Genomic DNA, 12152 nt, shown 5'->3' on the forward strand with positions numbered 1-12152 from the left:
ATTCTCTTGTATGATCAAAATAGATACATCCCCCAAACCTTGGAATATAGTATTCCCATTATTGTTTAATTCTAAGTATTTTCAAAATGTTGCTATAGTTCCTTTTTAGACAATTATTTAGAAATGTGTTTTTAAATTTCCGAAACATTTTATTTATCCTTTTCTTATACCTAAAGATACTGTGATTAGAGGATATGATCAGTATGATACAGATGCTTTGAAACTTACTGGAAATCACTTTAGGGCTTGGTATGTGGTCAGTTTTTGTAAATATTCCAAATGTGTTTCAGATAAATGTGTATTTAGTGTGGTTTTATGTATGTCTATTAGATTAAACTTGTTAGTTGGGTTGTTTATATGTTTCATGTACTTTATGTTTATATATATGTTTACTGATTACTGAGAGACGTTTAAATCTCCATTTCTCCTTGTTTCTCTTCCATACGTTTTGCTTTACATATTGTAGGACTCTGTTTTTAAGTGCATACAAGGTCAGACTTATATAACTTCCTGGTTAGGTAAATGACTTAACACCTTTTTATCTTTTTTTTTTTTAAAAGATTTTACTAATTAAACAAATAAATTATTAATTTGAGGGTGTGCACGTGTGTGTGCGTGTGAGGGTACACATGGGGGGATTTGTGGGGCGAGAGGCAGAGGGAGAAGTAGACTCTTCACTGAGCAGGGAGCCTGGCACGGGGCTTGGATGCCAAGACCCAAGAGATCATGACCTGAGCCGAAGGCAGATTCTTGACCCACTGAGCCAGTCATCCAGGCTCTCCATCACCTTTTTATCTTTCATAATACATTGTTTTAAGGTGTATGCCATCTGGTGTTAATATCATTGTACCAGCTTTCTTCTGATTGGTGTTTACTTGAGATAAACTGTTTATATCATTTAACTTTCAATATTTCTGTGTCCTCGTATCTGATGAATGTCTTTTGAAAACAGTAGATAGCTGAATCCAGTCTGACAACCTTCTGTCTTAATGTGCTAGTTTAGTCCAATAGCATATGATCACTAGTATATTTATTTTTACCATCTTGATTTGTATTTTGAGTATGAACTGATTTTTCTAAGTTGCTACTTTTTTGGCTTTCTTGCCTCCTTTTCAATCAGTAAACTTTATAATGTTTTTTTCATTACTCTTTGAAAAAAAACTACGTGCTTTTTCTTTTCATGGTTATTACTAAAATACTAACATGCATACTTAAAGTCTAAAGTTAATATTTCTACCTTCCCCCACACAATTCAAGGATCTTAGACCACTTTCACTCCAGTGATCTCCTACCATCATACATTTTATTGTTTTCTGATATTTTCTATTTTAATTTTAACCTCCAACTTAAATGTTATTATGATTCTTGCATACAGTTCCTGTTTCTGGGGACTTCTATATTTGCCAGTTTGTTTGCTCACAATTCCTTCCCGCATCACTGAACTCTCATTGTGGATTCCTTTTCCTTTTCTCCATAGTACACTCTTCTCTGAATGCTTCTAAGTGGTAAATAATCTCAATTTTGGCTTCTTACTTTCATTCTTGAAGAAATACAGCCAGGTATAGGACAGGTTAAGAATTATTTTTTCTTAGTACTTTGATGATACTGTGCCATTGTCTTCTAATCTGCACAGTTGTTGAGCTGCTGACTTTCAGTCAAGTTGTTCCTATTGTCGATAACCTAAACAACAACAACAACAACAAAAAAAACTGACTTGGTTCTTCAGGTTCCTCAGGACACCAGGAAACATGGTAATTTACAAAGTGAGGTTGGAGGAGGAAGCGCTGGAGGTTTGAAGAAAGGAGAAAAGAAATAGCCATTTGGCAGAGTAGGAACATGAAGGGATCAGAGAAATGTATGTTTGCTAGCACACCAGAGGCCCGTCTACGTTTTTTGCTCTCCATGCTGGGCAACACTAATGTAGGTTCATAGAAGGTGAAGAGTTAGATTTAATGAGAGATGGGGTTATACTAAGTGAGTTTATTAAAAAAAGAAAAAAAAAGAGGGATAGCCAGAGGCATAAGGGACTTGGGGGTAAAGATGGTGAAAGAGACATGAGGACAGGGGCACCTGGGTGGCTCAGTGGGTTAAGCCTCTGCCTTCAGCTCAGGTCATGTTCCCAGGGTCCTGGGATCGAGCCCCACATCGGGCTCTCTGCGCACTGGGGAGCCTGCTTCCCCCTCTCTCTCTGCCTGCCTCTCTGACTACTTGTGATCTCTCTCTCTCTCTCTCTGTCAAATAAATAAATAAAATCTTAAAAAAAAAAAGAGACATGAGGACATAAGGGTGGTGGGGGACAGTGAAGAGGTGGTAAAATTAAACAATTCTAGGGCCTGGCAGGTTAAATTGATTGTTTTAGTTGGGGGTACTGGAGAGAGTCAGTTGGCATGTAGGAGGGGGTAGTAACAGTGGGAGGCTTAAAAGTGAGATTAATTGAAAACCAGATGTTTTCCTATCCTTTGCTAATACAGATAGTTTTAATTATTCTAGCTCTTCAATAAGTCTGAATAACATTTATTTTCTTGATCCTTCAAAATGAAGTTGAGATCAACTTGCCAAGTTTCTTGAAAAATACTCTTTGAGATTTTGATTGGAATTATAGGTTAATTTGGAGGAGAAGTGACTTTTTTGGGGATATTGTCTTCTTATCCAAAGTATTCCCTTTAGGGCGCCTGGGTGATTCAGTTGGTTAAGCTTCTGCTTAACTGGAGGGTATAAAGCCTCCACCTTCAGCTCAGTTCATGATCCCAGGGTCTGGGATCGAGTCCCGCATCGGGCTTCCTGCTCTACAAGGAATCTGCTTCTCCCTCTGCCTTTGCCTCTTTCTCTCTGTCTCTCATGAGTAAATAAATAAAATCCTAAAAACCAAACAAACAAACAAAGCAAAACAAAAAACAACAGCGAAGTATTCCGTTTAATTTAGGTAATCTTCCCCAGCCTCTGACTACAAGTATTAATTTTCCCATTAAGGACTTCCATGTCTTTTATTAAATTTTCTATTCCCAGATACATAGTTTCTTTTGCTACTATGATTTTTATTTTTTTTCAGTTACATCTTCTGAGGGTTCTTTATAGAATTTAAAAAGGTTGTTGATTTTTGTATATTGTTTTTTATCTGCAATTCAGCTGAATTTATTATTTTTTAATAATTTTTTAAAAAGATTTTATATTTTTATTTGATAGAGATCACAAGTAGGCAGAGAGGCAGGCAGAGAGAGAGGAGGAAGTGGAACTTGATCCCAGGACCCTGGGATCATGATCTGAGCTGAAGGTGGAGGCTTTATACCCACTGGACTACCCAGGCACCCCAGCAATTCAGCTGAATTTAAAAACTTCCAGCAGTTTGGGTATTTTCTTGTGTTTTTTTGAGTAGGCAATCATATGTGGCACGATTTTACTTCCACTTACACCTCTTATTGCTTTTCTCATCCTACTGTCCAGCTCAGAAATCTAGACCAATGTTTAATTGAAGCAATGATAGCGGAAATCCTTGCTTTTTACCCTGTTAAAAGCAATGCATGTAATCTATTTCAATTAAGAGTGATGTTTACTGTAGATCATCAGGGAAGATACCGGATTACTAAAGTTTTTGTCTGATACCCAAGTTTAAATGTATATAGGTTTTCTTTTGGACTGTTCAATTTCCCCATGGTGGACCATTTAATGTCCTGCCCATAGGACATTATAACCTGACAGTCAGTATTCTCAGTGCCAAGACAACAAGGACACTGATAATCTCATCATTAAATCATCTTTCTGTTTGGGTTTGGCGTGTTACACCTGCCCCTTGCTGTGCCTGTTCTTCCAGTTATGATCCTATCTAGTACCATCTTTTGGGATGACAGGGGAAATAATTTCTTATGTAGAATTTCAGACAAACTTCCTTTTTTCAATGCCACCCTTCACTGAGCTTTTAGGGAATGCAATGCCTCCGTTTCAGGCCCTTCTGGGTTTCTGCTCTGTGAGTCAGACCCGTCATACTGCCTTCTTACCTCCCGCAGACTGGCTGCTGGGTTTCAGCTTACTCTGCTCTGCTGAGTCAGTTACCACTTACCCGTCTGCTTTCCTTCTTCCAAAACTTTCTTGACGTTTCTCATCTCTTCTGTTGCCTTTGTGGGTTTATTCCTTTATTCCTTTCTGGGGGCTTTAGAGGTGAGTCAAGATACATAATTTATTTAAATTTCTAATGTTTAACTGGAAGTCCTGATCTCTTTTGTCATTCCTTTCTTTCATAACTTTTATGTCATCTATGCCTATCATAACTCTTAAGAGCAGCATATAGTTGGATTCAAAATGATGACAAATCCAATCTGAGGATCTTCATTTTTTAACTGGCAAGTTTAACTTACTTATATTTATTGTGAGTATTGTTACACTTGAAGTTTTTTTCCATCATCTTTTTATTTTTTGGTATACCATGGTTTTCCTTCACTTTTCTTTTTTTTCAGGTGTCTCTCTTATTTTTTCCTCATTTTCTGCTTTTTCTTTTCTCTTGGTTTGAAAATTATTGATTCTGTTTTTGTGGTTTTAAGGATTACACTCAAATTTTAAATTTCCGTACTTAAGTCTAAACATAATCAAATCTATACTTAATAAACATTTCTATCTTTACCCTGATCAATACAAGTCCCATATTATCAACTCTTGATTAACTCCTATTATCAACTCATATTATCAACTCTTGATTACCGTCCTCTCCAGTTTCTCAGAATTCCTTTGTCTTATGTTTAGCTATACGTTGTCCTTTGTCTGAGTATAGAAATTAGTTACTATTATTATTGTTATTGTCACTGTATACTTAATAATTATTTTGTTTGGAATTGCTTTTGTATCTCCCTTTCTTTCTGGGTTCAGTTAACCTGTTACTGGAGAACAAGCATTGGTGGTTTTTTCAGTGTAAGTCTATGAATAATACATTCTCTTGGACTTTAGATAACTAAAAATTTATCTGTTTCACTGTCATTTTATATTTTGATGAGCTGGTTATAGAGTTTTAAGGCAATTCCTAGCTCTTTCCGTACATTGAAACTATTTTTCATTGTCTTTTGACCTGTTACTGTGAAGAACCTTCTGATCCTTGTAGTTAATTCATCGCCGTTTTTCCCTTCCCTTTTTTAAAAAAAGATTTATTTATTTATTTTAGAGGGGGGTGGGGTAGAGGGAGAGAATCTCAAGCAAACTCCCTGCTGAGCATGGAGCCTGATATGGGGCTTGATCTCACAGCTCTGAGAGCATGACCCTAGTTGAAATCAACATTTAACTGACTGAGCTATCCAGGGGTCCCATCCCTATTTTTTCTTCATAAGAATCTCTCTTTGTCTTTTCTGCCCTTCTGATTTATTAAAATACATCTAGGTAGGGGTTCTTTTTTTTTTTTTAAGATTTTATTTATCTATTTGACAGACAGAGATCACAAGTAGGCAGAGAAGCAGGCAGAGAGAGAGGAAAGGAAGCAGGCTCCCCACTGAGCAGAGAGCCCGACACGGGATTCCGAGATCATGACCTGAGCCGAAGGCAGAGGCTTTAACCCACTGAGCCACCCAGGTGCCCCGTAGGGATTCATTTTTAATTTTTATGCTTGTAATACATAATAGATCTAGGTATGAATTTTTTTTTTTTAGAATAACAAAAAATATTTTACTAAAACATAAGATTTACAGAAGTTTCCAGACAAGCCATATAAAATGGTCACAAGCTTTTTCTTGAAGGAAGGATTCTACACTTGACAGCAAAGTCACAATGTTATTAGTGAGGGCTGTGATGTTTGTTTAATGTTCCCATTTTGGTTCAAACAATCAAGCTTGTCCATCTACAGCATCTAAATAAAGTTAGACTTGGCTAGAGAGCATAGTCTAAAGAACTGGTTAGCTGATTTTAACCAATGCAATTAGATCACCATAAAAAGGGGGAAAGGAGCCCATAAAATTAAAATAAAACTACCTCTCCCCCCTCAAAAAAGTAATAAAGAAAAACACCCACACCCCTGGAGCTAACCCTGACAACTACCTTCATTCACAGTGCTTAATTAGGTGTGAATTTTATTTTTTATGCTCACAAGTTTATGTGTATTTTTTTTCTGAAGATTTATGTTTTTCATCAATTCTGGAAGATTCTTAGCCATTATGTTTTCAAAGATTGCCTCTGTTCTCTCTTTCTGGAACTCTAGTTTTATGTAGGTTAAATCATCCCATTCTGCCCTATCTTTCCACACCTCTTTTTTTTCTTTTGTTTTTGGGTAATTCTCTCTTCTCTCTTCTAAGGTACTAATTCTTTTTTTCCTTTTTCAACTTAAATACTCTGTATTTTAACCTATCTGTTGAGATTTAATTTCAATGTCACTGGTTCTTTCTTCATCTCTTCTTTCCCAGAGTATTCTACTGTTTCATTATAGTTTCCATTTCTTCTCTAAGCTCTTTATTAGAAACATACTTATTTCTAACCTTGCTCGGCTTATTCTCTTATTTTAAATTCTTTTCATGATACATATTCCAGTTTGTTGTATCTGATGACTTCCTCTGATGGTGGATCATTTCCTTGTGTGGTAAGTAATTTTTGAATGTGAGTTTATCTTCATCAGGGCTTAAAATTTTTTGGATGTATATTTATGGTGGTTGTGTGCAGCCTACATGGGAGTTTTGCTTTGCCTCTGCCTAAGGTCCTTGGGATTTTTAGATTATCCAGTCAGCTTGGAATTCTGGCATCACTTGAAATGACCTAAACTCTAGATTTTCTCAAACTTGACATTTTAATTTCTTATGGGAACATTTTATTTCACTCACTTTTGAGGAAGGGCAAGCTTCCCTGATCCTTCACCAGGTCAAAGAGCTAATTTTTCTCTAGTTCTTTCACAAAATGATCAGCCTTTCCACTATTTCCTTCCACGCACATATTTCAGAAGTACCTGCCTCATCTGTGCCCAAGATCTTAACTTTGTCTTCACACAGGTTATAGGATCCTACCTTCCCACTGTGAGTGTGTATAAAGGGTTTTGAAATTGGCCTGGTGTCAACATATGCACTTATTCTTACTTAACTCTTGCATCTGCAGATATGTTTTTCCTTTCTTTTCTTCTCTTATTTTTTGCTATTTTATCCCCATGTTTTCGTGTATATAGTGATAGAAGATCTGCATTAGATCATCTGCGTTTAGTTTAATTGCTCCAACTGGTAATAACAAATCAAAATAACACACTAACTTAAAGTATGTTCTGTCCTCTTATTTTAATGAACATGGCTGAAAGTTTATAAAATGTCCAAGATGACAGATTTAATTATTAGTGCACATGTATTCTATTGATCTATTAGCTATATTTAGATAAGTAATAAATATCTATATAATTATTAAGCTAATTTTATAGAATTTAGTTTTCTAGATTTATTCAGCAATATTACTGTTATTTTTTAATTTTATTTTTATTTTTAAAAGATTTTATTTATTTATTTGACAGACAGAGATCACTAGCAGGCAGAGAGGCAGGAGGCGGGTGGGGGGAAGAAGGCTCCCTGCTGAGCAGAGAGCCCGATGCGGGGCTCAATCCCAGGAAACTGAGATCATGACCTGGGCCAAAGGCAGAGGCTTAACACACTGAGGCACCTAGGTGCCCCCAAATCACTGGTTTTAAACCAATATTTTCACAAAACTGATACTGATTCCATGGACTTGATATTGAATTGATCTAAAAGATTAAAAAATAAAATATAATTATAATCAGTTTGCAGAATTTTAACATTTTCACCAAAATGTAAACTAAATGTAAAAAAAATCACAAAATTAAAATTATATTCCTTTGTTTTCAAAAGTTATTTTTCTTCTAAAATATTTTAAAAATTACTTATCAAACTTAAGAGCCAAAATAGAAATTATAGCTAATGGATTTCATTTTTATTTAATTTGTGAAAATTAAAAGTTGAAATTTTTACAAAAATAAAACTATTTTTAGGTTTACTGTTCAATGACTGTTTAGCTAACAGTGTAAAGGATCTGCATCAAACTTCATGTTTCATCTAGACCTGTGTGTATACAAGTTCAAGGGTAATATTAATTAATATTATAAAATATTCCTCACTGCCTTACAATTGTTGAAAATACTATACTTAGTTCATGGATATTGTTGGAACCACGAGTTGTTTCTGGAGAAGTAAAACAAAAACAAAAATACTTAGGCATTATGGGAAATGATTCTTCATTATACCAGCAGCTGTTGAACACATTTCTGTCACAGGAAGAGTGTGGTAAGGTGACTTGTTTTATGGCTTGCCCAAGTGTCTCTGCACTCAGATTTTCCAGTCATTCCCCCCTCAGACATACCTGTCCAACATTTGGATACAGAATTTGCTTTAATTTTTGAGCATGCAGATAAAAGATGGGGAAAGTGATTTCCTGGGTCCTGAACATTGTTAATCATGAGAATGGACATTTGGCATTCTTCTTTCACTCTGCCCTCATTGAGCAGCAGATTCTGGATGGTGGAGGGACCCATGTGTTCTCTGATAAATTTGTTCACCTTTATGGTATGTGGAGCCTTCTAGAGTGAGGGCAGAGGACTGCCTTGTCTGAATCTGAGAGAGTCACTGAACATTATCACCATTAATTTATTTTATATTCCCTGTTTTTGAAGAAAAAAACATTACCTATCACTCAGTATTTCCTTCTCTAGGACAAATAGCCTAACTTCACTTACCCTTTTGAGTTGGCCATTTTTGTGATTTTCTTGTATTCAACACGTATAGCTTTGCCTGATTACCATCCATTTCCCTTTCCTTGGTTATAGCACTTTTCTTTGCTGAGCTACCTCTTGACTCTGGGTCACCCACCTCCTTCATTATGTGAGGCTCCTCACACCCCCCCAGCTCCAAGGGCAGATATATGACACAAGTTCCTGGCCAGAGTGGTTTTCTGGAACTTGTGGGACGGAAGTATTCTTTCAAGATTATGAGTGCTAAGGCCATGGTGAGTTAGCAGTTCTAGCCAGTGGCCAACATGGCTGTTGTTTGAAAGGAACCAACATGGAAGAGAGCAGAGTCAAGACATCTCCCTCTCCAAAGCACAACCACATACACAAAGATAAAGCCTTTTACTGATGATATTGTTTGATTTTTCCCACTTCTACTCCTATGTTTTTCAATTATACAAGCTGATAAATTTTCTTTTGCTTAAGATAGTTTCAATTAGATTTTTATCACTTGCTACCAAAACAATTCTATTACCTCTTAAATATTTAACTAACTGGATTTTTCTCAAGCAGATGATAGAGTTTAATCCATGAGAGAACTGCTTCATGTTTTCATAGGTCAGATTCCACTGATCTAGAATCACTTCTCCCCCCACTGTGCCCCCAAAGATGGCTCTGCTTTGCTGACTTATTTTCACAATTATGGCCTTCCCGTTGTGTTCTGTAGTACTTATGTAAATCAGATAGTTCCTTACCTTAAATAGCTGTTATTTGTTGTGAGCATGATTATTGAAAACAAAAATGGATTAGAGAAGAAATATTTGGAACTAAAGTTTTCCTTAGGTGGCAACACATAGGCTGTAATAAAATGGAAGTTTATATAACCTCTCACAGAGAGGTAGACTGGCATACTACAGTGGCTCTTAAACTTCACTATGCGTAAGAATCTTCAGATGAGCCTGTTAAGTATACAATTTCTAAACTTTACGCATTCAAGTTCTCTTTGGAGACTAACACTATACATTAAAAACACAGTCCAAGGGCAGGCAAAATAATTTATTTGAGGAAAAAAATTAAGAACATTGGTTGCCTATGGGGTGGGGCGGGGATTGACTGAGAAGGAATCCCTTGGGTGATGGTAATGCTCTGTATTTTGAGATGCATTTGGGTTGCACAGATTTGTCAAAACTCACTGACTTGTACCTTAAAATTTGTGCATTTCATTGTATTTCAGTTTATCTCAAAAAAATAACAGTTGGCAGTAATATTGAACTCTAATTAATAATATGCATGCTGAAATGTATAGAGCTGAAATGCACTGATGACTGCAATTTATTTTTAAAAGAGGAAATCAAATGGATTGAATGGTTTAAGTCGATTGTGCTCGTGACCTGAGATAATGTTGGTCAAACATTGAGTACAATGACTGGTACCCAGGGATTATATTTTTGGAATGGCAGCTACGACTATCTGTGTGAGTATAAAAATTTGTTAGGGAAGCTACTTAGCACTAACTGCAATGCTGGTGTCCACTGTGGATTTATTTTTTTGATGGCTTTGCTGATCAGAGTCACAGAGGAAGAGAAGCAAAGAAAGTGCATCTTCAGGGTTTTTTTAGGGGCAGAGTTTCTCTGACATAATCTTTGGTGGTTCTAAGACGAAATTACCTTTTTTTCTTAGGTCACTCCATTTCTGAAAGTATTTGATAGGATACCCTTGAGTTTTCTGGCTTATATTCTCCTCCCCTTTAAAACAGTTCCTCCTTTAAAGATACCATGACTGTGCTATATGTGACCAACACCATCTTTAGTATCAGTTTCCACTTTTTTGCTTTTGCTGTTTTGGCAACCACCAGTGTGACGTATTACCCCGGATGGCCATTCCCCAAGAGGGCTAAGTCTTCTCTAATTGACATTTACCTAAATATTATTTAAGCCTCAAGATTCTTCTGATTTACACCCTCTCCCCTCTTTCTGGTCTTTATTGCTCTTAGCATCTGTAACACACCATTTAGCACTTCAGTATTTCCCACTTGTATCACTCAAGTTAGGTGGTAAATGACTTGATAGTTGGGGCCATTTTTTTTTTTAATTTATCTACTTTTTATCTATTTTTTATTATTATGTTCAGTTAGGTAGCATTAGTTTTTGATGTAATATTGAATGACTTGTTAGTTGCATATAACACCCAGGGGTCATCACCACACGTGCCCAGTTGGGGCCCTATCTTGGAGAAACTTCATAGTGCATGCCAACCTAATCTATGCTATTTCTTGTCACAGATTTTCTTTCCTGAGACACATGTCTCAGCTCAAGTAATTGTCAAAGTATAAAATAAATATATTAAAAATATAGATATTTAAAAATATCTATATATTTTAAAAACATCTATATTATTTAGATATAAATATCTATTATTATATTATTTATATAGATATTTTTATTTCTATATATAGATATAAGATGGTGGTGACTATGACTATTCTCTTTCCCCTCTTTATTAGGACTATGAATGCAATTTATTGAATTCTCTTACTTTTTTCCCTCTGTTCTGTGCTAAGTGAAATATATTTTTTGGTAGTATGTAAACAACAAATGCAAATGAAGCAGCCCTTTTATGCTACAAATGATATCTGAGTCCAACCGAGACATGTGGAAACTTGCCTACATTAATGGGAAAACACCACTAGTTTTTATTTTGCAAGTTTCTGTTTTAAAATTTATTGAGATCATCTCAGGCAGCAATAAACTTACATTCCAAAGATGGCCTTTTCTGATTTTATTGTGGCCTTTTCCATGATACCTATTAGAGGATGGGCACATCTTTCTATTTTTGTCATGAATGAAAGACAATGGAATTATTTAAGTACGAGCAAGTACTAAGAGATGCATGTATGTCTACTTCACTTTTTTTTCTTAATAGACACAGTTGAGATGTGAAGAGAAACAAAGCTCTAGACCTTATAGTCAAACAATTAACATAAGAGCAGAATACATAAGTTTTTCCTTAAAAAGTCAGAATTTCTCCCGTATTCCCAAAAGTGTGTTATTAATTCTCTTGGCATGTTATGCAGCAAAATGAAAGTATTTATGAATGTGGCTACTTCTTTTAACAAGTTCCAATAACTGCTTCCTAAACTCGTGTTTTTATATCAATTACATACAGTAAGCACTGAAATCAACCAGAGGCCTGCAGAGGCCAACTTGAGATATTCATGTTAAATGTGTGCTGCTGCCTGCCAAAAGTGAAATGTGGATATAATTTTATAACACCATTTTATAATTAAAGTCATAAGTGAGGTTTCCTGCTATTGTTTAAAAATGTGTCATGATAAATTTAAATCAAAGATATGGGCAAAGAAAGGTCTGCAAAGTAACAGATGAAGACAACTAAGATGGCACAGGAACATGGCCTGGTGCAGAAAAGAAACACATGCAAACAATTTTAGTGAAATAATTACATTTATTGGAGGTGGAGTTCT

The sequence above is a fragment of the Martes martes genome, assembly GCF_963455335.1.
Source record: "Martes martes genome assembly, chromosome: 9".
In the NCBI taxonomy this organism is placed as follows: Eukaryota; Metazoa; Chordata; class Mammalia; order Carnivora; family Mustelidae; genus Martes; species Martes martes.